The 24,761-nt window shown below is 47.9% G+C and overlaps 2 non-coding genes across 2 annotated transcripts; both read left to right on the top strand.

The window, feature by feature from the left end:
* Window positions 1-410: 410 nt before the first annotated feature.
* Window positions 411-484, top strand: TRNAL-CAA (transfer RNA leucine (anticodon CAA)). Its single transcript has one exon. It is a non-coding gene; the product is annotated as a tRNA-Leu (tRNA).
* A 23,126-nt stretch (window positions 485-23,610) lies between these two features.
* Window positions 23,611-23,684, top strand: TRNAL-CAA (transfer RNA leucine (anticodon CAA)). The gene has a single exon. It is a non-coding gene; the product is annotated as a tRNA-Leu (tRNA).
* Window positions 23,685-24,761: the final 1,077 nt, after the last annotated feature.

Raw genomic sequence — 24,761 nt, 5'->3', positions numbered from 1 at the left:
TTTCTGCTGCATTATAAGTAATTTTCTTTAAGCGATTTATTACTATAAGTATCATTATCCCACTGATAAGCACAACACATTAAAAAAATAATGTTTCCCTATGCAACCTGGTTTCGGTGACTGTTGGCTCCCTTCATAAGTTTGTCAAACGGGCCCCTCATTTCCTTAACCTTGGCTTTTAAATGCTTAACGAGGGTCCGGTTCTGGCAGTCTTCAAGCCATAGGTAGCATAAGAGGGCTCTCGCGCAGTTTCCGCCCTCTCCGCTAAATGACGTTCCACGTCACACTCGCGGCATTACAGGTCGTGCTACGTCCGCCGCTAAGGTTCAGGGTGGCGCGGGGGAACACTCTCAAGTTTCGCTTACGCCCAATAAACATAAATACCCACGAGAGCAGCAGATTGAACAGCCGTCGCCGTAGCTCAATTGGTAAGAGCGCCGGTCGCAATATTCGGAGGTCGTGGGTTCGGATCCCACCGGCGGCATGGTTTTCTCTGCTGCTTTATAAGTAATTTTTTAAGCGATTTATTAATTTAGGTATCATTATCCCACTGATAACCAGAATACATAAAAAAATAACGTTCCCCTATGCACCTTCCTTTCGGTGACTGTTGGCTCGCTTCATAATTTTGTCAAACGGGCCCCTCATTTCCTTTACCTTGTCTGCTAATAGCTTAACGAAGATCTCGGTTCTAGCAATCTTGATGCCATAGGTAGCATAAGGGGGCTCACGCACAGTTTCCGCCCTCGCCGTTAAATGACGTTCACGTCACGCTCGCGGTATGACAGGACATCCTACGTCCGCCGCTATGGTCGAGGGTGGCGTTGGTGATCACTGTCGAGGTTCACTTACACCCAATAAAAATAAATACCCACGAGAGCAGCAGATTGGACAGCCGTCGCCGTAGCTCAATTGGAAAGAGCACCGGTCGCGATATTCGGAAGCCGTGGGTTCGGATCCCACCGGCGTCATGGTTGTTTTTTCTGCTGCTTTATAAGTAATTTTCGTTAAGCGATTTACTAATCTAAGTATCATTATCCCACTGATAACGACAACACATTAAAAAACTAACGTTCTCCTGTCCACCTTGGTATCGGCGAATGTAGGCTCGCTTCATAATATTGCCAAACGGGCCCATCATTTCTTTTACCTTGTCTGCTAATAGCTTAACGAGGGTCTGGGTTCTGGCAGTCTTCAAGCCATAGGTAGCATAAGAGGGCTCTCGCGCAGTTTCCGCCTCGCCAGTAACTGACGTTCCACGTCTCACTCGCGGCATTACAGGTCGTGCTACTTCCGCCGCTATGGTCCAGGGTGGCGCTGGTGAACACTCTCAAGGTTCGCTTACACCCAGTAAACATATGTACCCACGAGAGCAGCAGATTGGACAGCCGTCGCCATAGCTCAATTAGTAAAAGCACCGGACGCGATATTCGGAGCTAGTGGGTTCGTATCTTACCGGCGGCATGGTTGTTTTTTCTGCTGCTTTATAAGTTTTTTCTTTAAGCAATTTACTAATCTAAGAATCATTATCCCACTGATAAGCAAAACACAATAAAAAAATAACGTTCCCCTATGCACCTTGGTTTCGGTGACTGTTGGCTCGCTTCAATAGTTTGTCAAACGGGCACCTCATTTCCTTTAGATTGTCTGCTAATAGCTTAACGAGGGTCTCGGTTCTATCAGTCTTGATGCCATAGGTAGCATAAGAGGGCTCTCGCACAGTTTCCGCCCTCACCGTTACATGACGTTCCACGTCACACTCGCGGCATTACAGGTCGTGCTACTTCCGCCGCTATGGTACAGGGTGGCGCTGGGGAACACTGTATAGGTTTGCTTACACCCAATAAACACAAATATCCATGAGAGCAGCAGACTGGACAGCCGTCGCCGTAGCTCAATTGGTAAGAGCCCCGGACGCGATATTCGGATTTCGTGGGTTCGGATCCCACCGTCGGCATGGTTGTTTTTTCTGCTGCTTTATAAGTAATTTTCTTTAGTCGATTTACCAATCTAAGTATCATTCTGCCGCTGATAAGCACAACACATTAAAAATAACGTTCCCTTGTGCAACTTGGTTTCGGTGACTGCCCAAGCAGCACAGGTCATCGGCCCAATATTGCAACAGGATGGTCCCATGCTGGTCCTTTGTAGGGCCAGCTTTGCCAATACGTGACCAATGCTGGGCCAATTACTTGTGCTGCTTGGGTGTTGGCTCGCTTCATAAGTTTGTCAAACTGGCCCCTCATTTCCTTTACCTTGTCAGCTAATAGCTTATCGAGGGTCTCGGTTCTGGCAGTCTTGATGCCATACGTAGCATAACAGGGCTCTCGCACAGTTTCCGCTCTCGCTGGTAAATGACGTTCCTCGTCACGCTCGCGGTATTACAGGACGTGCTACGTCCGCCGCTATAGTCGAGGGTGGCGTTGGTGAACACTCTCAAGGTTCGCTTACACCCACTAAACATAAATACCCACGAGAGCAGCAGATTGGACAGCCGTCGCCGTAACTCAATTGGCAAGAGCACCGGTCGCGATATTCGGAGGTCGCGGGTTCGGATCCCACCGGCGACATGGTTGTTTTTTTATACTGCTTTATAAGTAATTTTCTTTAGGCGACTTGCTAATCTAAGTGTCATTATCCCACTGATAAGCACAACACATTAAAAAAAATATTGTTCCCCTATGCACCTTGGTTTCGGTGACTGTTGGCTCCCTTCATAAATTTGTCAAAAGGGCCCCTCATTTCCTTAACCTTGCCTTCTAAATGCTTAACGAGGGTCTCGGTTCTGGCACTCTCTATGCTATAGGTAGCATAAGAGGCCTCGCACAGTTTCCGCCCTCGCCGTTAAATGACGTTCCACGTCACGCTCGCGGTATTACAGGACGTGCTACGTCCGCCGCTATGGTCGAGGGTGGCGTTGGTGAACACTCTCAAGGTTCGCTTACACCCACTAAACATAAATACCCGCGAGAGCGCCCAATTGGACAGCCGTCACTGTAGCTCAATTGGTAAGAGCACCAGACGCGATATTCGAAGGTCGCGGGTTCGGATCCCACCGGCGGCCTGGTTGTTTTTTCTGTTGCTTTATAAGTAATTTTATTTAGGCGATTTATAATATAAGTAAAATTATCCCACTGATAAGCACAACAGATTAAAAAATAACGTTCCCCTGTGCACCTTGGTTTCGGTGACTGTTGGCTCGCTTCATAAGTTTGTCAAACGGGCCCCTCATTTCCTTTACCTTCTATGCTAATAGCTTAACGAGGGTCTCGGTTCTGGCAGTCCTCAACCCATAGGTAGCATAAGAGGGCTCTCGCGCAGTTTCCGCCCTCGCCAGTAAATGACGTTCCACGTCACACTCGCGGCATTACAGGTCGTGCTACTTCCGCCGCTATGGTCCAGGGTGGCGCTGGTGAACACTCTCAAGGTTCGCTTACACCCAGTAAACATATGTACCCACGAGAGCAGCAGATTGGACAGCCGTCGCCATAGCTTAATTAGTAAGAGCACCGGACGCGATATTCGGAGCTAGTGGGTTCGTATCTTACCGGCGGCATGGTTGTTTTTTCTGCTGGTTTATAAGTTTTTTCTTTAAGCAATTTACTAATCTAAGAATCATTATCCCACTGCTAAGCAAAACACAATAAAAAATAACGTTCCCTTATGCACCTTGGCTTCGGTGACTGTTGGCTCGCTTCATAAGTTTGTCAAACGGGCCCCTCATTTCCTTTACCTTGTCAGCTAATAGCTTAACGAGGGTCTCGGTTCTGGCAGTCTTGATGCCATAGGTAGCATAAGAGGGCTCTCGCACCGTTTCCGCCCTCGCCGTAAAATGACGTTCCACGTCACGCTCGCGGTATGACAGGACATCCTACGTCCGCCGCTATGGTCGAGGGTGGCGCTGGGGAACACTCTCAAGGTTCGCTTACACCCAGTAAATATAAATACCCACGAGAGCAGCAGATTGGACAGCCGTCGCCTTACCTCAATTGGTAAGAGCACCAGTCGTGATATTCGGAAGTCGTGGGTTCGGATCCCACCGGCGAGATGGTGTTTTTGACTGCTGCATTATAAGTAATTTTCTTTAAGCGATTTATTAATATAAGTATCATTATCCCACTGATAAGCACCACACATTAAATAAAAATAACGTTCCCCTGTGCATCTTGGTTTCGGTGACTGTTGGCTCGCTTCATTATTTTGTCAAACCGGCCCCTCATTTCCTTTACCTTGTCTGATAATAGCTTATCGAGGGTCTCGGTTCTGGCAGACTTGATGCCATAGGTTGCATAAGAGACTCTCGCAGTTTCTGCCCTCTCTGCTAAATGACGTTCCACGTCACACTCGCGGCATTACAGGTCGTGCTACGTCCGCCGCTATGGTCCAGGGTGGCGCTGGTGAACACTCTCAAGGTTCGCTTACACCCAATAAACATAAATACCCACGAGAGCAGCAGATTGGACAGCCGTCGCCTTAGCTCAATTAGTAAGAGCACCGGATGCGATATCCGGAGGTCGTGGTTTCGTATCCCACCGGCGGCATGGTTGTTTTTTCTGCTGCTTTATAATTTTTTCTTTAAGCAGTTTACTAATCTAAGAATCATTATCCCAATGATGAGCACAACACAATAAAAAAATAACATTCCCCTATGCACTTTGCTTTCGGTGACTGTTGGCTCGCTTCATAAGTTTGTCAAACGGGCACCTCATTTCCTTTAGATTGTCTGCTAATAGCTTAACGAGGGTCTCGGTTCTGGCAGTCTTGATGCCATAGGTAGTAGCATAAGAGAGCTCTCGCACAGTTTCCGCCCTCACCGTTAAATGACGTTCCACGTCACGCTCGCGGTATTACAGGACATGCTACGTCCGCCGCTATGGTCCAGGGTGGCGCTGGGGAACACTGTATAGGTTTGCTTACACCCAATAAACACAAATACCCATGAGAGCAGCATACTGGACAGCCGTCGCCGTAGCTCAATTGGTAAGAGCCCCGGACGCGATATTCGGATTTCGTGGGTTCGGATCCCACCGTCGGCATGGTTGTTTCTTCTGCTGCTTTATAAGTAATTTTCTTTAGGCGATTTACCAATCTAAGTATCATTCTGCCGCTGATAAGCACAATACATTAAAAAATAACGTTCCCCTGTGCAACTTGGTTTCGCTGACTGTTGGCTCGCTTCATAAGTTTGTCAAACTGGCCCCTCATTTCCTTTACCTTGTCTGCTAATAGCTTATCGAGGGTCTCGGTTCTGGCAGTCTTGATGCCATACGTAGCATAACAGGGCTCTCGCACAGTTTCCGCTCTCGCTGGTAAATGACGTTCCTCGTCACGCTCGCGGTATTACAGGACGTGCTACGTCCACCGCTAAGGTCCAGGGTGGCGCTGGGGAACACTCTCAATGTTCGCTTACACCCAATAAACATAAATACCCATGATAGCAGCAGATTGGACAGCCCTCGCCATAGCTCAATTGGTAAGAGCACCGGTCGCGATTTTCGGAGGTCGTGGGTTCGGATCCTACCGGCGGCATTGTTTTTTCTGCTGCTTTATAAGTAATTTTATTTAAGCGATTTATTATTATAAGTAAAATTATCCCACTGATAAGCAAAACAGATTAAAAAATAACGTTCCCCTGTGCACCTTGGTTTCGGTGAAAGTTGGCTCGCTTCATAAGTTTGTCAAACGGGCCCCTCATTTCCTTTACCTTCCATGCTAATAGCTTAACGAGGGTCTCGGTTCAGGCAGTCTTGATGCCATACGTAGCATAAGAGAGCTCTCGCACAGTTTCCTCCCTCGCTGGTAAATGACGTTCCACGTCACGCTCGCGGTATTACAGGACGTGCTACGTCCACCGCTATGGTCGAGGGTGGCGCTGGTGAACACGCTCAAGGTTCGCTTACACCCAATAAACATAAATACCCACAAGAGCAGCAAATTGGAGAGCCGTCGCCATGGCTCAATTCGTAAGAGCACCGGTCGCGATTTTCGGAGGTCGTGTATTTGGATCCCACCGGCGGCATGGTTGTTTTTTCTGCTGCTTTACAAGTAAATTTCTTTAAGCGATTTATTAATATAAGTATCATTATCCCACTGATAACCACAATACATTAAAAAAATAACGTTCCCCTATGCACCTTCCTTTCGGTGACTGTTGGCTCGCTTCATAAGTTTGTCAAACCGGCCCCTCATTTCCTTTACCTTGTCTGCTAACAGCTTAACGAAGGTCTCGGTTCCAGCAGTCTTGATGCCATAGGTAGCATAAGAGGGCTCTCGCACAGTTTCCGCCCTCGCCGTTAAATGAAGTTCCACGTCACGCTCGCGGTATGACAGGACATCCTACGTCCGCCGCTATGGTCGAGGGTGGCGCCGGGGAACACTCTCAAGGTTCGCTAACACCCAAAAAACATAAATAAATACCCACGAGAGCAGCACATTGGACAATTGGTAAGAGCACCGGACGCGATATTCGAAGGTCGCGGGCTCGGATCCCACCGGCGGAATGGTTGTTTTTTCTGCTGCTTTATAAGTAATTTTATTTAAGCGATTTATTAATATAAGTAAAATTATCCCACTGATAAGCACAACAGATTAAAAAATAGCGTTCCCCTGTGCACCTTGGTTTTGGTGACTGTTGGCTCGCTAAATAACTTTGTCAAATGGGCCCCTCATTTCATTTACCTTCTATGCTAATAGCTTAACGAGGGTCTCGGTTCAGGCAGTCTTGATGCCATACGTAGCATCAGAGAGCTCTCGCACAGTTTCCGGCCTCGCTGGTAAATTACGTTCCCCGTGATGCTCGCGGTATTACAGGACGTAATACGTCCACAGCTATCGTCGAGGGTGGCGCTGGGGAACACTCTCAAGGTTCGCTTACACCCAATAAACATAAATACCCACGATAGCAGCAGATTGGACAGCCCTCGCCATAGCTCAATTGGTAAGAGCACCGGTCGCGATATTCGGAGGTTGTGGGTTCGGATCCCACCGGCGGCATGGTTGTTTTCTGCTGCTTTATAAGTAATTTTTTAAGCTATTTATTAATATAAGTATCATTATCCCACTGATAACCACAATACATTAAAAAAATAACTTTCCCCTATGCACCTTCCTTTCGGTGACTGTTGGCTCGCTTCATAAGTTTTTCCAACGGGCCCCTCCTTTCCTTTACTTGTCTTCTAATAGCTTAACGAAGGTCTCGGTTCTAGCAGTCTTGATGCCATAGGTAGCTTAAGAGGGCTCTAGCACAGTTTGAGCACTCGCCGTTAAATGACGTTCCACGTCACGCTCGCCGTATGACAGGACATCCTACGTCCGTCGCTATGGTCGAGGGTGACGCTGGGGAACACTCTCAAGGTTCGCTTACACCCAATAAACATAAATACCCACGAGAGCAGCAGATTGGACAGCCGTCGCCGTTCCTCAGTTGGCAAGAGAACCGGTCGCGATATTCGTAGGTCGCGGGTTCGAATCCCTCCGGCGGCATGGTGGTTTTTTCTGCTGCATTATAAGTAATTTTCTTTAAGCGATGTATTAATATAAGTATCATTATCCCGCTGATAAGCACAACACAATAAATAAAAATAACGTTCCCCTGTGCACCTTGGTTTCGGTGACTGTTGGTTCGCTTCATAAGTTTGTCAAACGGGCCCCTCATTTCCTTAACCTTGCCTTCTAAATGCTTAACGAAGGTATCGGTTCCGGCACTCTTGATTCCATAGGTAGCATAAGAGGCCTCGCACAGTTTCCGCCCACACTTTTAAATGACGTTCCACGTCACGCTCGCGGTATTACAGCACGTGCTACGTCCATCGCTATGGTCGAGGGTGGCGCTGGTGAACACTCTAGGGGTTCGCTTACAGCCAATAAACATAAATACCCACAAGAGCAGCAATTTGGACCCACGTCGCCATAGCTCCATTCGTAAGAGCACCGGTCGCGATTTTCGGAGGTCGTGTGTTTGCATCCCACCGACGGCATGGTTGTTTTTTCTGACACTTTATAAGTAATTTTCTTTAAGCGATTTATTAATCAAACTATCGTTATCTCACTGATAAGCACAACACATTAAAAAAAATATTGTTCCCCTATGCACCTTGGTATCGGTGACTGTTGGCTCGCTTCATAATTTTGTCAGACGGGCCCCTCATTTCCTTTACCTTGTCTGCTGATAGCTCAACGAGGGTCTCGGTTCTGACAGTCCTGATGCCATAGGTAGCATAAGAGGGCTCACGCACAGTTTCCGCACTCGCCGTTAAATGACGTTGCTCGTCACGCTCGCGGTATTACAGGTCGTGCTACGTCCGCCGCTATGGTCGAGGGTGGCGCTTGGGAGCACTCTCAAGCTTCGCTTACACGCAATAAACACAAATACCCACGAGAGCAGCAGATTGGACAGCCCTCGCTGTAGGTCAATTGGCAAGAGCACCGGACGCCATATTCGGAGGTTGTGGGTTCGGATCCCACTGGCGGCATGGTCTTTTTCTGCTGCTTTATAAGTAGTTTTCTTTAAGCGACTTTTTAATCTAAGCATCATTATCCCACTGATAAGCACAACACACTAAAAAATAACGTTCCCCTGTGCACCTTGGTTTCGGTGACTGTTGCCTAGCTTCATAATTTTGTCAAACGGTCCCCTCATTTCCTTTACCTTGTCTGCTAATAGCTTAACGAAGGTCTCGGTTCTAGCAATCTTGATGCCATAGGTAGCATCAGGGGGCTCACGCACAGTTTCCGCCCTCGCCGTTAAATGACGTTCACGTCACGCTCGCGGTATGACAGGACATCCTACGTCCGCCGCTATGGTCGAGGGTGGCGTTGGTGAACACTGTCGAGGTTCACTTACACCCAATAAAAATAAATACCCACGAGAGCAGCAGATTGGACAGCCGTCGCCGTAGCTGAATTGGAAAGAGCACCGGTCGCGATATTCGGAAGCCGTGGGTTCGGATCCCACCGGCGTCATGGTTTTTTTTCTGCTGCTTTATAAGCAATTTTCGTTAAGCGATTTACTAATCTAAGTATTATTATCCCACTGATAACGACAACACATTAAAAAACTAACGTTCTCCTGTCCACCTTGGTATCGGCGAATGTAGGCTCGCTTCATAATATTGCCAAACGGGCCCATCATTTCTTTTACCTTGTCTGCTAATAGCTTAACGAGGCTCTGGGTTCTGGCAGTCTTCAAGCCATAGGTAGCATAAGAGGGCCCTCGCGCAGTTTCCGCCCTCGCCGGTAAATGACGTTCCACGTCCCACTCGCGGCATTACAGGTCGTGCTACGTCCGCCGCTATGGTCCAGGGTGGCGCTGGTGAACACTGTCAAGGTTCGCTTACACCCAATAAACATAAATACCCACGAGAGCAGCAGATTGGACAGCCGTCGCCATAGCTCAATTAGTAAGAGCACCAGACGCGATATTCGGAGGTCGTGGGTTCGTATCCCACCGGCAGCATGGTTGTTTTTTCTGCTGCTTTATAATTTTTTCTTTAAGCAATTTACTAATCTAAGAATCATTATCCCACTGATAAGCACAACACATTAAAAAAAAATAATGTTCCCTGTGCACCTTGGTTTCGGTGACTGTTGGCTCCCTTCATAAGTTTGTCAAACGGGCCCCTCATTTCCTTAACGTTGGCTTTTAAATGCTTAACGAGGGTCTCGGTGCTGGCACTCTTGATGCCATAGGTAGCATAAGAGGCCTCGCACAGTTTCCGCCCTCGCAGTTAAATGACGTTCCACTTAACGCTCGCGGTATTACAGGACGTGCTACGTCCGCCGCTATGGTCTAGGCTGGCGTTGGTGAACACTCTCAAGGTTCGCTTACACCCAATAAACATAAATACCCACGAGAGCAGCAGATTGGACAGCCGTCGCCGTAACTGAATTGGCAAGAGCACCGGTCGCGATATTCGGCGGTCGCGGGTTCGGATCCCACCGGCGACATGGTTGTTTTTTTTATACTGCTTTATAAGTAATTTTCCTTAGGCGACTTGCTAATCTAAGTGTCATTATCCCACTGATAAGCACAACACATTAAAAAAAATATTGTTCCCCTATGCACCTTGGTTTCGGTGACTGTTGGCTCCCTTCATAAATTTGTCAAAAGGGCCCCTCATTTCCTTAACCTTGCCTTCTAAATGCTTAGCGAGGGTCTCGGTTCTGGCACTCTTGATGCTATAGGTAACATAAGAGGCCTCGCACAGTTTCCGCCCTCGCCGTTAAATGACGTTCCACGTCACGCTCGCGGTATTACAGGACGTGCTACGTCCGCCGCTATGGTCGAGGGTGGCGTTGGTGAACACTCTCAAGGTTCGCTTACACCCAATAAACATAAATACCCGCGAGAGCGCCCAATTAGACAGCCGTCACTGTAGCTCAATTGGTAAGAGCACCAGACGCGATATTCGAAGGTCGCGGGTTCGGATCCCACCGGCGGCATGGTTGTTTTTTCTGTTGCTTTATAAGTAATTTTATTTAGGCGATTTATTAATATAAGTAAAATTATCCCACTGATAAGCACAACAGATTAAAAAATAACGTTCCCCTGTGCACCTTGGTTTCGGTGACTGTTGGCTCCCTTCATAAGTTTGTCAAACGGGCCCCTCATTTCCTTTACCTTCTATGCTAATAGCTTAACGAGGGTCTCGGTTCTGGCAGTCCTCAACCCATAGGTAGCATAAGAGGGCTCTCGCGAAGTTTCCGCCCTCGCCAGTAAATGACGTTCCACGTCACACTCGCGGCATTACAGGTCGTGCTAATTCCGCCGCTATGGTCCAGGGTGGCGCTGGTGAACACTCTCAAGGTTCGCTTACACCCAGTAAACATATGTACCCACGAGAGCAGCAGATTGCACAGCCGTCGCCATAGCTCAATTAGTAAGAGCACCGGACGCGATATTCGGAGCTAGTGGGTTCGTATCTTACCGGCGGCATGGGTTTTTTTCTGCTGCTTTATAACTTTTTTTAAGCAATTTACTAATCTAAGAATCATTATCCCAATGATGAGCACAACACAATAAAAAAATAACGTTCCCCTATGCACTTTGGTTTCGGTGACTGTTGGCTCGCTTCATAAGTTTGTCAAACGGGCACCTCATTTCCTCTAGATTGTCTGCTAATAGCTTAACGAGGGTCTCGGTTCTGGCAGTCTTGATGCCATAGGTAGCATAAGAGAGCTCTCGCACAGTTTCCGCCCTCACCGTTAAATGACGTTCCACGTCACGCTCGCGGTATTACAGGACATCCTACGTCCGCCGCTATGGTCGAGGGTGGCGCTGGGGAAATCTCTCAAGGTTCGCTAACACCCAAAAAACATAAATAAATACCCACGAGAGCAGCACATTGGACAATTGGTAAGAGCACCGGACGCGATATTCGAAGGTCGCGGGCTCGGATCCCACCGGTGGAATGGTTGTTTTTTCTGCTGCTTTATAAGTAACATTCTTTAAGCGATTTACCAAACTAAGTATCATTATCCCACTGATAAGCACAACACATAAAAAATAACCTTCCCCTGTGCACCTTGGTTTCGGTGACTGTTGGCTCGCTTCATAAGTTTGTCGAACGGGCCCCTCATTTCATGTACCTTGTCTGCTAATAGCTTAACGAGGGTCTCGGTTCTGGCAGTCTTGATGCCATAGGTAGCATAAGAGGGGTCACGCTCAGTTTCCGCCCTCGCCGTTAAATCACGTTGCACGTCACGCTCGCGGTATTACTGGACGTGTTACGTCCGCCGCTATGGTCGAGGGTGGCACTGGTGAACACTCTCAAGGTTAGCTTACACCCAATAAACATAAATACCCACGATAGGAGCAGGTTGGACAGCCCTCGCCGTAGCTAAATTGGTAAGAGCCCCGGACGCGATATTCAGATTTCGTGGGTTCGGATCCCACCGGCGACATGGTGTTTTTTTCTGCTGCATTATAAGTAATTTTCTTTAGGCGATTTATTAATATAAGTATCATTATTCCACTGATAACCACCACACATTGAATAAAAATAACGTTCCCATATGCATCTTGGTTTCGGTACTGTTGGCTCGCTTCATTAGTTTGTCAAACGGGCCCCTCATTTCCTTTACCTTGTCTGATAATAGCTTATCGAGGGTCTCGGTTCTGGCAGACTTGATGCCATAGGTTGCATAAGAGACTCTCGCAGTTTCCGCCCGCGCTGGTAAATGACGTTCCACGTCACGCTCGCGGTATTACAGGACGTTCTACGTCCGCCGGTATGGTCCAGGCTGGCGCTGCGGAACACCCTCAACGTTCGCTTACACCCAATAAACATAAATACCCAGGAGAGCAGCAGATTGGACAGCCGTCGCCGTAGCTCAATTGGTAAGAGCCCCGGACGCAATATTCGTTTTTGGGGGTTCGAATCCCACCGGCGGCATTGTTGTTTTTTCTGCTGCTTTATAAGTAATTTTCTTTGAGCGATTTACCAATCTATGTATCATTATCCCGCTGATAAGCACCACACATTAAATAAAAATAACGTTCCCCTGTGCATCTTGGTTTCGGTGACTGTTGGCTCGCTTCATTATTTTGTCAAACCGGCCTTTATTTCCTTTACCTTGTCTGATAACAGCTTATCGAGGGTCTCGGTTCTGGCAGACTTGATGCCATAGGTTGCATAAGAGACTCTCGCAGTTTCTGCCCGCGCTGGTAAATGAGGTTCCACGTCACGCTCGCGGTATTACAGGACGTGCTACGTCCGCCGGTATGGTCCAGGCTGGCGCTGCGGAACACCCTCAACGTTCGCTTACACCCAATAAACATAAATACCCAGGAGAGCAGCAGATTGGACAGCCGTCGCCGTAGCTCAATTGGTAAGAGCCCCGGACGCAATATTCGGATTTCGTGGGTTCGGATCCCACTGGCGGCATTGTTGTTTTTTCTGCTGCTTTATAAGTTTTTTCTTTCAGCAATTTACTAATCTAAGAATCATTATCCACTGATAAGCACAACACACTAAAAAATAACGTTCCCCTGTGCACCTTGGTTTCGGTGACTGTTGGCTCGCCTCATAAGTTTGTCAAACGGGCACCTCATTTCCTTTAGATTGTCTGCTAATAGCTTAACGAGGGTCTCGGTTCTGGCAGTCTTGATGCCATAGGTAGTAGCATAAGAGAGCTCTCGCACAGTTTCCGCCCTCACCGTTAAATGACGTTCCACGTCACGCTCGCGGTATTACAGGACATGCTACGTCCGCCGCTATGGTCCAGGGTGGCGCTGGGGAACACTGTATAGGTTTGCTTACACCCAATAAACACAAATACCCATGAGAGCAGCATACTGGACAGCCGTCGCCGTAGCTCAATTGGTAAGAGCCCCGGACGCGATATTCGGATTTCGTGGGTTCGGATCCCACCGTCGGCATGGTTGTTTTTTCTGCTGCTTTATAAGTAATTTTCTTTAGGCGATTTACCAATCTAAGTATCATTCTGCCGCTGATAAGCACAATACATTAAAAAATAACGTTCCCCTGTGCAACTTGGTTTCGCTGACTGTTGGCTCGCTTCATAAGTTTGTCAAACTGGCCCCTCATTTCCTTTACCTTGTCTGCTAATAGCTTATCGAGGGTCTCGGTTCTGGCAGTCTTGATGCCATACGTAGCATAACAGGGCTCTCGCACAGTTTCCGCTCTCGCTGGTAAATGACGTTCCTCGTCACGCTCGCGGTATTACAGGACGTGCTACGTCCACCGCTAAGGTCCAGGGTGGCGCTGGGGAACACTCTCAATGTTCGCTTACACCCAATAAACATAAATACCCATGATAGCAGCAGATTGGACAGCCCTCGCCATAGCTCAATTGGTAAGAGCACCGGTCGCGATTTTCGGAGGTCGTGGGTTCGGATCCTACCGGCGGCATTGTTTTTTCTGCTGCTTTATAAGTAATTTTATTTAAGCGATTTATTATTATAAGTAAAATTATCCCACTGATAAGCAAAACAGATTAAAAAATAACGTTCCCCTGTGCACCTTGGTTTCGGTGAAAGTTGGCTCGCTTCATAAGTTTGTCAAACGGGCCCCTCATTTCCTTTACCTTCCATGCTAATAGCTTAACGAGGGTCTCGGTTCAGGCAGTCTTGATGCCATACGTAGCATAAGAGAGCTCTCGCACAGTTTCCTCCCTCGCTGGTAAATGACGTTCCACGTCACGCTCGCGGTATTACAGGACGTGCTACGTCCACCGCTATGGTCGAGGGTGGCGCTGGTGAACACGCTCAAGGTTCGCTTACACCCAATAAACATAAATACCCACAAGAGCAGCAAATTGGAGAGCCGTCGCCATGGCTCAATTCGTAAGAGCACCGGTCGCGATTTTCGGAGGTCGTGTATTTGGATCCCACCGGCGGCATGGTTGTTTTTTCTGCTGCTTTACAAGTAAATTTCTTTAAGCGATTTATTAATATAAGTATCATTATCCCACTGATAACCACAATACATTAAAAAAATAACGTTCCCCTATGCACCTTCCTTTCGGTGACTGTTGGCTCGCTTCATAAGTTTGTCAAACCGGCCCCTCATTTCCTTTACCTTGTCTGCTAACAGCTTAACGAAGGTCTCGGTTCCAGCAGTCTTGATGCCATAGGTAGCATAAGAGGGCTCTCGCACAGTTTCCGCCCTCGCCGTTAAATGAAGTTCCACGTCACGCTCGCGGTATGACAGGACATCCTACGTCCGCCGCTATGGTCGAGGGTGGCGCCGGGGAACACTCTCAAGGTTCGCTAACACCCAAAAAACATAAATAAATACCCACGAGAGCAGCACATTGGACAATTGGTAAGAGCACCGGACGCGATATTCGAAGGTCGCGGGCTCGGATCCCACCGGCGGAATGGTTGTTTTTTCTGCTGCTTTATAAGTAATTTTATTTAAGCGATTTATTAATATAAGTAAAATTATCCCACTGATAAGCACAACAGATTAAAAAATAGCGTTCCCCTGTGCACCTTGGTTTTGGTGACTGTTGGCTCGCTAAATAACTTTGTCAAATGGGCCCCTCATTTCATTTACCTTCTATGCTAATAGCTTAACGAGGGTCTCGGTTCAGGCAGTCTTGATGCCATACGTAGCATCAGAGAGCTCTCGCACAGTTTCCGGCCTCGCTGGTAAATTACGTTCCCCGTGATGCTCGCGGTATTACAGGACGTAATACGTCCACAGCTATCGTCGAGGGTGGCGCTGGGGAACACTCTCAAGGTTCGCTTACACCCAATAAACATAAATACCCACGATAGCAGCAGATTGGACAGCCCTCGCCATAGCTCAATTGGTAAGAGCACCGGTCGCGATATTCGGAGGTTGTGGGTTCGGATCCCACCGGCGGCATGGTTTTTTTCTGCTGCTTTATAAGTAATTTTTTAAGCTATTTATTAATATAAGTATCATTATCCCACTGATAACCACAATACATTAAAAAAATAACTTTCCCCTATGCACCTTCCTTTCGGTGACTGTTGGCTCGCTTCATAAGTTTTTCCAACGGGCCCCTCCTTTCCTTTACTTGTCTTCTAATAGCTTAACGAAGGTCTCGGTTCTAGCAGTCTTGATGCCATAGGTAGCTTAAGAGGGCTCTAGCACAGTTTGAGCACTCGCCGTTAAATGACGTTCCACGTCACGCTCGCCGTATGACAGGACATCCTACGTCCGTCGCTATGGTCGAGGGTGACGCTGGGGAACACTCTCAAGGTTCGCTTACACCCAATAAACATAAATACCCACGAGAGCAGCAGATTGGACAGCCGTCGCCGTTCCTCAGTTGGCAAGAGAACCGGTCGCGATATTCGTAGGTCGCGGGTTCGAATCCCTCCGGCGGCATGGTGGTTTTTTCTGCTGCATTATAAGTAATTTTCTTTAAGCGATGTATTAATATAAGTATCATTATCCCGCTGATAAGCACAACACAATAAATAAAAATAACGTTCCCCTGTGCACCTTGGTTTCGGTGACTGTTGGTTCGCTTCATAAGTTTGTCAAACGGGCCCCTCATTTCCTTAACCTTGCCTTCTAAATGCTTAACGAAGGTATCGGTTCCGGCACTCTTGATTCCATAGGTAGCATAAGAGGCCTCGCACAGTTTCCGCCCACACTTTTAAATGACGTTCCACGTCACGCTCGCGGTATTACAGCACGTGCTACGTCCATCGCTATGGTCGAGGGTGGCGCTGGTGAACACTCTAGGGGTTCGCTTACAGCCAATAAACATAAATACCCACAAGAGCAGCAATTTGGACCCACGTCGCCATAGCTCCATTCGTAAGAGCACCGGTCGCGATTTTCGGAGGTCGTGTGTTTGCATCCCACCGACGGCATGGTTGTTTTTTCTGACACTTTATAAGTAATTTTCTTTAAGCGATTTATTAATCAAACTATCGTTATCTCACTGATAAGCACAACACATTAAAAAAAATATTGTTCCCCTATGCACCTTGGTATCGGTGACTGTTGGCTCGCTTCATAATTTTGTCAGACGGGCCCCTCATTTCCTTTACCTTGTCTGCTGATAGCTCAACGAGGGTCTCGGTTCTGACAGTCCTGATGCCATAGGTAGCATAAGAGGGCTCACGCACAGTTTCCGCACTCGCCGTTAAATGACGTTGCTCGTCACGCTCGCGGTATTACAGGTCGTGCTACGTCCGCCGCTATGGTCGAGGGTGGCGCTTGGGAGCACTCTCAAGCTTCGCTTACACGCAATAAACACAAATACCCACGAGAGCAGCAGATTGGACAGCCCTCGCTGTAGGTCAATTGGCAAGAGCACCGGACGCCATATTCGGAGGTTGTGGGTTCGGATCCCACTGGCGGCATGGTCTTTTTCTGCTGCTTTATAAGTAATTTTCTTTAAGCGACTTTTTAATCTAAGCATCATTATCCCACTGATAAGCACAACACACTAAAAAATAACGTTCCCCTGTGCACCTTGGTTTCGGTGACTGTTGCCTAGCTTCATAATTTTGTCAAACGGTCCCCTCATTTCCTTTACCTTGTCTGCTAATAGCTTAACGAAGGTCTCGGTTCTAGCAATCTTGATGCCATAGGTAGCATCAGGGGGCTCACGCACAGTTTCCGCCCTCGCCGTTAAATGACGTTCACGTCACGCTCGCGGTATGACAGGACATCCTACGTCCGCCGCTATGGTCGAGGGTGGCGTTGGTGAACACTGTCGAGGTTCACTTACACCCAATAAAAATAAATACCCACGAGAGCAGCAGATTGGACAGCCGTCGCCGTAGCTGAATTGGAAAGAGCACCGGTCGCGATATTCGGAAGCCGTGGGTTCGGATCCCACCGGCGTCATGGTTTTTTTTCTGCTGCTTTATAAGCAATTTTCGTTAAGCGATTTACTAATCTAAGTATTATTATCCCACTGATAACGACAACACATTAAAAAACTAACGTTCTCCTGTCCACCTTGGTATCGGCGAATGTAGGCTCGCTTCATAATATTGCCAAACGGGCCCATCATTTCTTTTACCTTGTCTGCTAATAGCTTAACGAGGCTCTGGGTTCTGGCAGTCTTCAAGCCATAGGTAGCATAAGAGGGCCCTCGCGCAGTTTCCGCCCTCGCCGGTAAATGACGTTCCACGTCCCACTCGCGGCATTACAGGTCGTGCTACGTCCGCCGCTATGGTCCAGGGTGGCGCTGGTGAACACTGTCAAGGTTCGCTTACACCCAATAAACATAAATACCCACGAGAGCAGCAGATTGGACAGCCGTCGCCATAGCTCAATTAGTAAGAGCACCAGACGCGATATTCGGAGGTCGTGGGTTCGTATCCCACCGGCAGCATGGTTGTTTTTTCTGCTGCTTTATAATTTTTTCTTTAAGCAATTTACTAATCTAAGAATCATTATCCCACTGATAAGCACAACACATTAAAAAAAATAATGTTCCCTGTGCACCTTGGTTTCGGTGACTGTTGGCTCCCTTCATAAGTTTGTCAAACGGGCCCCTCATTTCCTTAACGTTGGCTTTTAAATGCTTAACGAGGGTCTCGGTGCTGGCACTCTTGATGCCATAGGTAGCATAAGAGGCCTCGCACAGTTTCCGCCCTCGCAGTTAAATGACGTTCCACTTAACGCTCGCGGTATTACAGGACGTGCTACGTCCGCCGCTATGGTCTAGGCTGGCGTTGGTGAACACTCTCAAGGTTCGCTTACACCCAATAAACATAAATACCCACGAGAGCAGCAGATTGGACAGCCGTCGCCGTAACTGAATTGGCAAGAGCACCGGTCGCGATATTCGGCGGTCGCGGGTTCGGATCCCACCGGCGACATGGTTGTTTTTTTTATACTGCTTTATAAGTAATTTTCCTTAGGCGACTTGCTAATCTAAGTGTCATTATCCCACTGATAAGCACAACACATTAAAAAAAATATTGTTCCCCTATGCACCTTGGTTTCGGTGACTGTTGGCTCCCTTCATAAATTTGTCAAAAGGGCCCCTCATTTCCTTAACCTTGCCTTCTAAATGCTTAGCGAGGGTCTCGGTTCTGGCACTCTTGATGCTATAGGTAACATAAGAGGCCTCGCACAGTTTCCGCCCTCGCCGTTAAATGACGTTCCACGTCACGCTCGCGGTATTACAGGACGTGCTACGTCCGCCGCTATGGTCGAGGGTGGCGTTGGTGAACACTCTCAAGGTTCGCTTACACCCAATAAACATAAATACCCGCGAGAGCGCCCAATTAGACAGCCGTCACTGTAGCTCAATTGGTAAGAGCACCAGACGCGATATTCGAAGGTCGCGGGTTCGGATCCCACCGGCGGCATGGTTGTTTTTTCTGTTGCTTTATAAGTAATTTTATTTAGGCGATTTATTAATATAAGTAAAATTATCCCACTGATAAGCACAACAGATTAAAAAATAACGTTCCCCTGTGCACCTTGGTTTCGGTGACTGTTGGCTCCCTTCATAAGTTTGTCAAACGGGCCCCTCATTTCCTTTACCTTCTATGCTAATAGCTTAACGAGGGTCTCGGTTCTGGCAGTCCTCAACCCATAGGTAGCATAAGAGGGCTCTCGCGAAGTTTCCGCCCTCGCCAGTAAATGACGTTCCACGTCACACTCGCGGCATTACAGGTCGTGCTAATTCCGCCGCTATGGTCCAGGGTGGCGCTGGTGAACACTCTCAAGGTTCGCTTACACCCAGTAAACATATGTACCCACGAGAGCAGCAGATTGCACAGCCGTCGCCATAGCTCAATTAGTAAGAGCACCGGACGCGATATTCGGAGCTAGTGGGTTCGTATCTTACCGGCGGCATGGGTTTTTTTCTGCTGCTTTATAACTTTTTTTAAGCAATTTACTAATCTAAGAATCATTATCCCAATGATGAGCACAACACAATAAAAAAATAACGTTCCCCTATGCACTTTGGTTTCGGTGACTGTTGGCTCGCTTCATAAGTTTGTCAAACGGGCGCCTCATTTCCTCTAGATTGTCTGCTAATAGCTTAACGAGGGTCTCGGTTCTGGCAGTCTTGATGCCATAGGTAGCATAAGAGAGCTCTCGCACAGTTTCCGCCCTCACCGTTAAATGACGTTCCACGTCACGCTCGCGGTATTACAGGACATGCTACGTCCGCCGCTTTGGTCCAGGGTGGCGCTGGGGAACACTGTATAGGTTTGCTTACACCCAATAAACACAAATACCCATGAGAGCAGCAGACTGGACAGCCGTCGCCGTAGCTCAATTGGTAAGAGCCCCGGACGCGATATACGGATTTCGTGGGTGCGGATCCCACCGTCGGCATGGTTGTTTTTCTGCTGCTTTATAAGTAATTTTCTTAAGGCGATTTACCAATCTAAGTATCATTCTGCAGCTGATAAGCACAACACATTAAAAAATAACGTTCCCCTGTGCAACTTGGTTTCGGTGACTGTTGGCTCGCTTCATAAGTTTGTCAAACTGGCCCCTCATTTCATTTACCTTGTCTGCTAATAGCTTAACGAGGGTCTCGGTTCTGGCAATCTTGATGCCATAGGTAGCATAAGAGGGCTCTCGCACAGTTTCCGCCCTCGCTGGTAAATGAAGTTCCACGTCACGCTCGTGGTATGACAGGACATCCTACGTCCGCCGCTATGGTCGAGGGTGGCGCTGGGGAAATCTCTCAAGGTTCGCTAACACCCAAAAAACATAAATAAATACCCACGAGAGCAGCACATTGGACAATTGGTAAGAGCACCGGACGCGATATTCGAAGGTCGCGGGCTCGGATCCCACCGGTGGAATGGTTGTTTTTTCTGCTGCTTTATAAGTAACATTCTTTAAGCGATTTACCAAACTAAGTATCATTATCCCACTGATAAGCACAACACATAAAAAATAACCTTCCCCTGTGCACCTTGGTTTCGGTGACTGTTGGCTCGCTTCATAAGTTTGTCGAACGGGCCCCTCATTTCATGTACCTTGTCTGCTAATAGCTTAACGAGGGTCTCGGTTCTGGCAGTCTTGATGCCATAGGTAGCATAAGAGGGGTCACGCTCAGTTTCCGCCCTCGCCGTTAAATCACGTTGCACGTCACGCTCGCGGTATTACTGGACGTGTTACGTCCGCCGCTATGGTCGAGGGTGGCACTGGTGAACACTCTCAAGGTTAGCTTACACCCAATAAACATAAATACCCACGATAGGAGCAGGTTGGACAGCCCTCGCCGTAGCTAAATTGGTAAGAGCCCCGGACGCGATATTCAGATTTCGTGGGTTCGGATCCCACCGGCGACATGGTGTTTTTTTCTGCTGCATTATAAGTAATTTTCTTTAGGCGATTTATTAATATAAGTATCATTATTCCACTGATAACCACCACACATTGAATAAAAATAACGTTCCCATATGCATCTTGGTTTCGGTACTGTTGGCTCGCTTCATTAGTTTGTCAAACGGGCCCCTCATTTCCTTTACCTTGTCTGATAATAGCTTATCGAGGGTCTCGGTTCTGGCAGACTTGATGCCATAGGTTGCATAAGAGACTCTCGCAGTTTCCGCCCGCGCTGGTAAATGACGTTCCACGTCACGCTCGCGGTATTACAGGACGTTCTACGTCCGCCGGTATGGTCCAGGCTGGCGCTGCGGAACACCCTCAACGTTCGCTTACACCCAATAAACATAAATACCCAGGAGAGCAGCAGATTGGACAGCCGTCGCCGTAGCTCAATTGGTAAGAGCCCCGGACGCAATATTCGTTTTTGTGGGTTCGAATCCCACCGGCGGCATTGTTGTTTTTTCTGCTGCTTTATAAGTAATTTTCTTTGAGCGATTTACCAATCTATGTATCATTATCCCGCTGATAAGCACCACACATTAAATAAAAATAACGTTCCCCTGTGCATCTTGGTTTCGGTGACTGTTGGCTCGCTTCATTATTTTGTCAAACCGGCCTTTATTTCCTTTACCTTGTCTGATAACAGCTTATCGAGGGTCTCGGTTCTGGCAGACTTGATGCCATAGGTTGCATAAGAGACTCTCGCAGTTTCTGCCCGCGCTGGTAAATGAGGTTCCACGTCACGCTCGCGGTATTACAGGACGTGCTACGTCCGCCGGTATGGTCCAGGCTGGCGCTGCGGAACACCCTCAACGTTCGCTTACACCCAATAAACATAAATACCCAGGAGAGCAGCAGATTGGACAGCCGTCGCCGTAGCTCAATTGGTAAGAGCCCCGGACGCAATATTCGGATTTCGTGGGTTCGGATCCCACTGGCGGCATTGTTGTTTTTTCTGCTGTTTTATAAGTTTTTTCTTTCAGCAATTTACTAATCTAAGAATCATTATCCACTGATAAGCACAACACACTAAAAAATAACGTTCCCCTGTGCACCTTGGTTTCGGTGACTGTTGGCTCGCCTCATAAGTTTGTCAAACGGGCCCCTCATTTCCTTTACCTTGTCTGCTAATAGCTTAACGAGGGTCTCGGTTCTGACAGTCTTCAAGCCATAGGTAGCATAAGAGGGCTCTCGCGCAGTTTCCGCCCTCGCCGGTAAATGACGTTCCACGTCACACTCGCGGCATTACAGATCGTGCTACGTCCGCCGCTATGGTCCAGGGTGGCGCTGGTGAACACTCTGAAGGTTCGCTTACACCCAATAAACATAAATACCCACGAGAGCAGCAGCTTGGACAGCCGTCGCCTTAGCTCAATTAGTAAGAGCACCGGACGCGATATCCGGAGGTCGTGGGTTGGTATCCCACCGGCGGCATGGTTGTTTTCTCTGCTGCTTTATAAGTTTTTTCTTTCAGCAATTTACTAATCTAAGAATCATTATGCACTAATAAGCACAACACAATAAAAAAATAACGTTCCCCTATGCACCTTGATTTCGGTGACTGTTGGCTCGCTTCATAATTTTGTCAAACGGGCCCCTCATTTCCTTTATTTTGTCTGCTAATAGCTTAACGAAGGTCTCGGTTCTAGCAGTCTTCATGCCATAGGTAGCATAAGAGGGCTCTCGCACAGTTTCCGCCCTCGCCGTTAAATGACGTTCACATCACGCTCGCGGTATGACAGGACTGCCTACGTCCGCCGCTATGGTCGAGAGTGGCGCTGGGGAACACTCTCAAGGTTCGGTTACACCCAATAAACATAAATACCCACGAGAGCAGCAGATTGGACAGCCGTCGCCGTACCTCAATTGGCAAGAGCACCGGTCGCGATATTCAGAGGTCGCGGGTTCGGCTCCCAGCGGCGGCATGGTGGTTTTTTCTGCTGCATTATAAGTAATTTTCTTTAAGCGATTTATTACTATAAGTATCATTATCCCACTGATAAGCACAACACATTAAAAAAATAATGTTTCCCTATGCAACCTGGTTTCGGTGACTGTTGGCTCCCTTCATAAGTTTGTCAAACGGGCCCCTCATTTCCTTAACCTTGGCTTTTAAATGCTTAACGAGGGTCCGGTTCTGGCAGTCTTCAAGCCCTAGGTAGCATAAGAGGGCTCTCGCGCAGTTTCCGCCCTCTCCGCTAAATGACGTTCCACGTCACACTCGCGGCATTACAGGTCGTGCTACGTCCGCCGCTATGGTCCAGGGTGGCGCTGGTGAACACTCTCAAGGTTCGCTTACACCCAATAAACATAAATACCCACGAGAGCAGCACATTGGACAGCCCTCGCCTTAGCTCAATTAGTAAGAGCACCGGACGCGATATCCGGAGGTCGTGGGTTCGTATCCCACCGACGGCATGGTTGTTTTTTCTGCTGCTTTATAATTTTTTCTTTAAGCAATTTACTAATCTAGGAATCATTATCCCACTGATAAGCACAACACAATAAAAAAATAACGTTCCCCTATGCACCTTGATTTCGGTGACTGTTGGCTCGCTTCGTAAGTTTGTCAAACGGGCACGTCATTTGGTTTAGATTGTCTGCTAATAGCTTAACGAGGGTCTCGGTTCTGGCAGTCTTGATGCCATAGGTATCATAAGAGGGCTTTCAAACAGTTTCCGCCCTCACCGTTAAATGACGTTCCTCATCACGCTCGCGGTATTGCAGGACGTGCTACGTCCGCCGCTAAGGTTCAGGGTGGCGCGGGGGAACACTCCCAAGTTTCGCTTACGCCCAATAAACATAAATACCCACGAGAGCAGCAGATTGAACAGCCGTCGCCGTAGCTCAATTGGTAAGAGCGCCGGTCGCAATATTCGGAGGTCGTGGGTTCGGATCCCACCGGCGGCATGGTTTTCTCTGCTGCTTTATAAGTAATTTTTTAAGCGATTTATTAATTTAGGTATCATTATCCCACTGATAACCAGAATACATAAAAAAATAACGTTCCCCTATGCACCTTCCTTTCGGTGACTGTTGGCTCGCTTCATAATTTTGTCAAACGGGCCCCTCATTTCCTTTACCTTGTCTGCTAATAGCTTAACGAAGATCTCGGTTCTAGCAATCTTGATGCCATAGGTAGCATAAGGGGGCTCACGCACAGTTTCCGCCCTCGCCGTTAAATGACGTTCACGTCACGCTCGCGGTATGACAGGACATCCTACGTCCGCCGCTATGGTCGAGGGTGGCGTTGGTGATCACTGTCGAGGTTCACTTACACCCAATAAAAATAAATACCCACGAGAGCAGCAGATTGGACAGCCGTCGCCGTAGCTCAATTGGAAAGAGCACCGGTCGCGATATTCGGAAGCCGTGGGTTCGGATCCCACCGGCGTCATGGTTGTTTTTTCTGCTGCTTTATAAGTAATTTTCGTTAAGCGATTTACTAATCTAAGTATCATTATCCCACTGATAACGACAACACATTAAAAAACTAACGTTCTCCTGTCCACCTTGGTATCGGCGAATATAGGCTCGCTTCATAATATTGCCAAACGGGCCCATCATTTCTTTTACCTTGTCTGCTAATAGCTTAACGAGGGTCTGGGTTCTGGCAGTCTTCAAGCCATAGGTAGCATAAGAGGGCTCTCGCGCAGTTTCCGCCCTCGCCGGTAAATGACGTTCCACGTCACACTCGCGGCATTACAGGTCGTGCTACGTCCGCCGCTATGGTCCAGGGTGGCGCTGGTGAACACTGACAAGGTTCGCTTACACCCAATAAACATAAATACCCACGAGAGCAGCAGATTGGACAGCCGTCGCCATAGCTCAATTAGTAAGAGCACCAGACGCGATATTCGGAGCTAGTGGGTTCGTATCCCACCGGCAGCATGGTTGTTTTTTCTGCTGTTTTATGTTTTTTCTTTAAGCAATTTACTAATCTAAGAATCATTATCCCACTGATAAGCACAACACATTAAAAAAAAT

This window comes from Amblyomma americanum, chromosome 1 (assembly GCF_052857255.1).
Source record: "Amblyomma americanum isolate KBUSLIRL-KWMA chromosome 1, ASM5285725v1, whole genome shotgun sequence".
NCBI lineage: Eukaryota > Metazoa > Arthropoda > Arachnida > Ixodida > Ixodidae > Amblyomma > Amblyomma americanum.
This window is presented reverse-complemented; position numbering and strand designations above follow the sequence as displayed.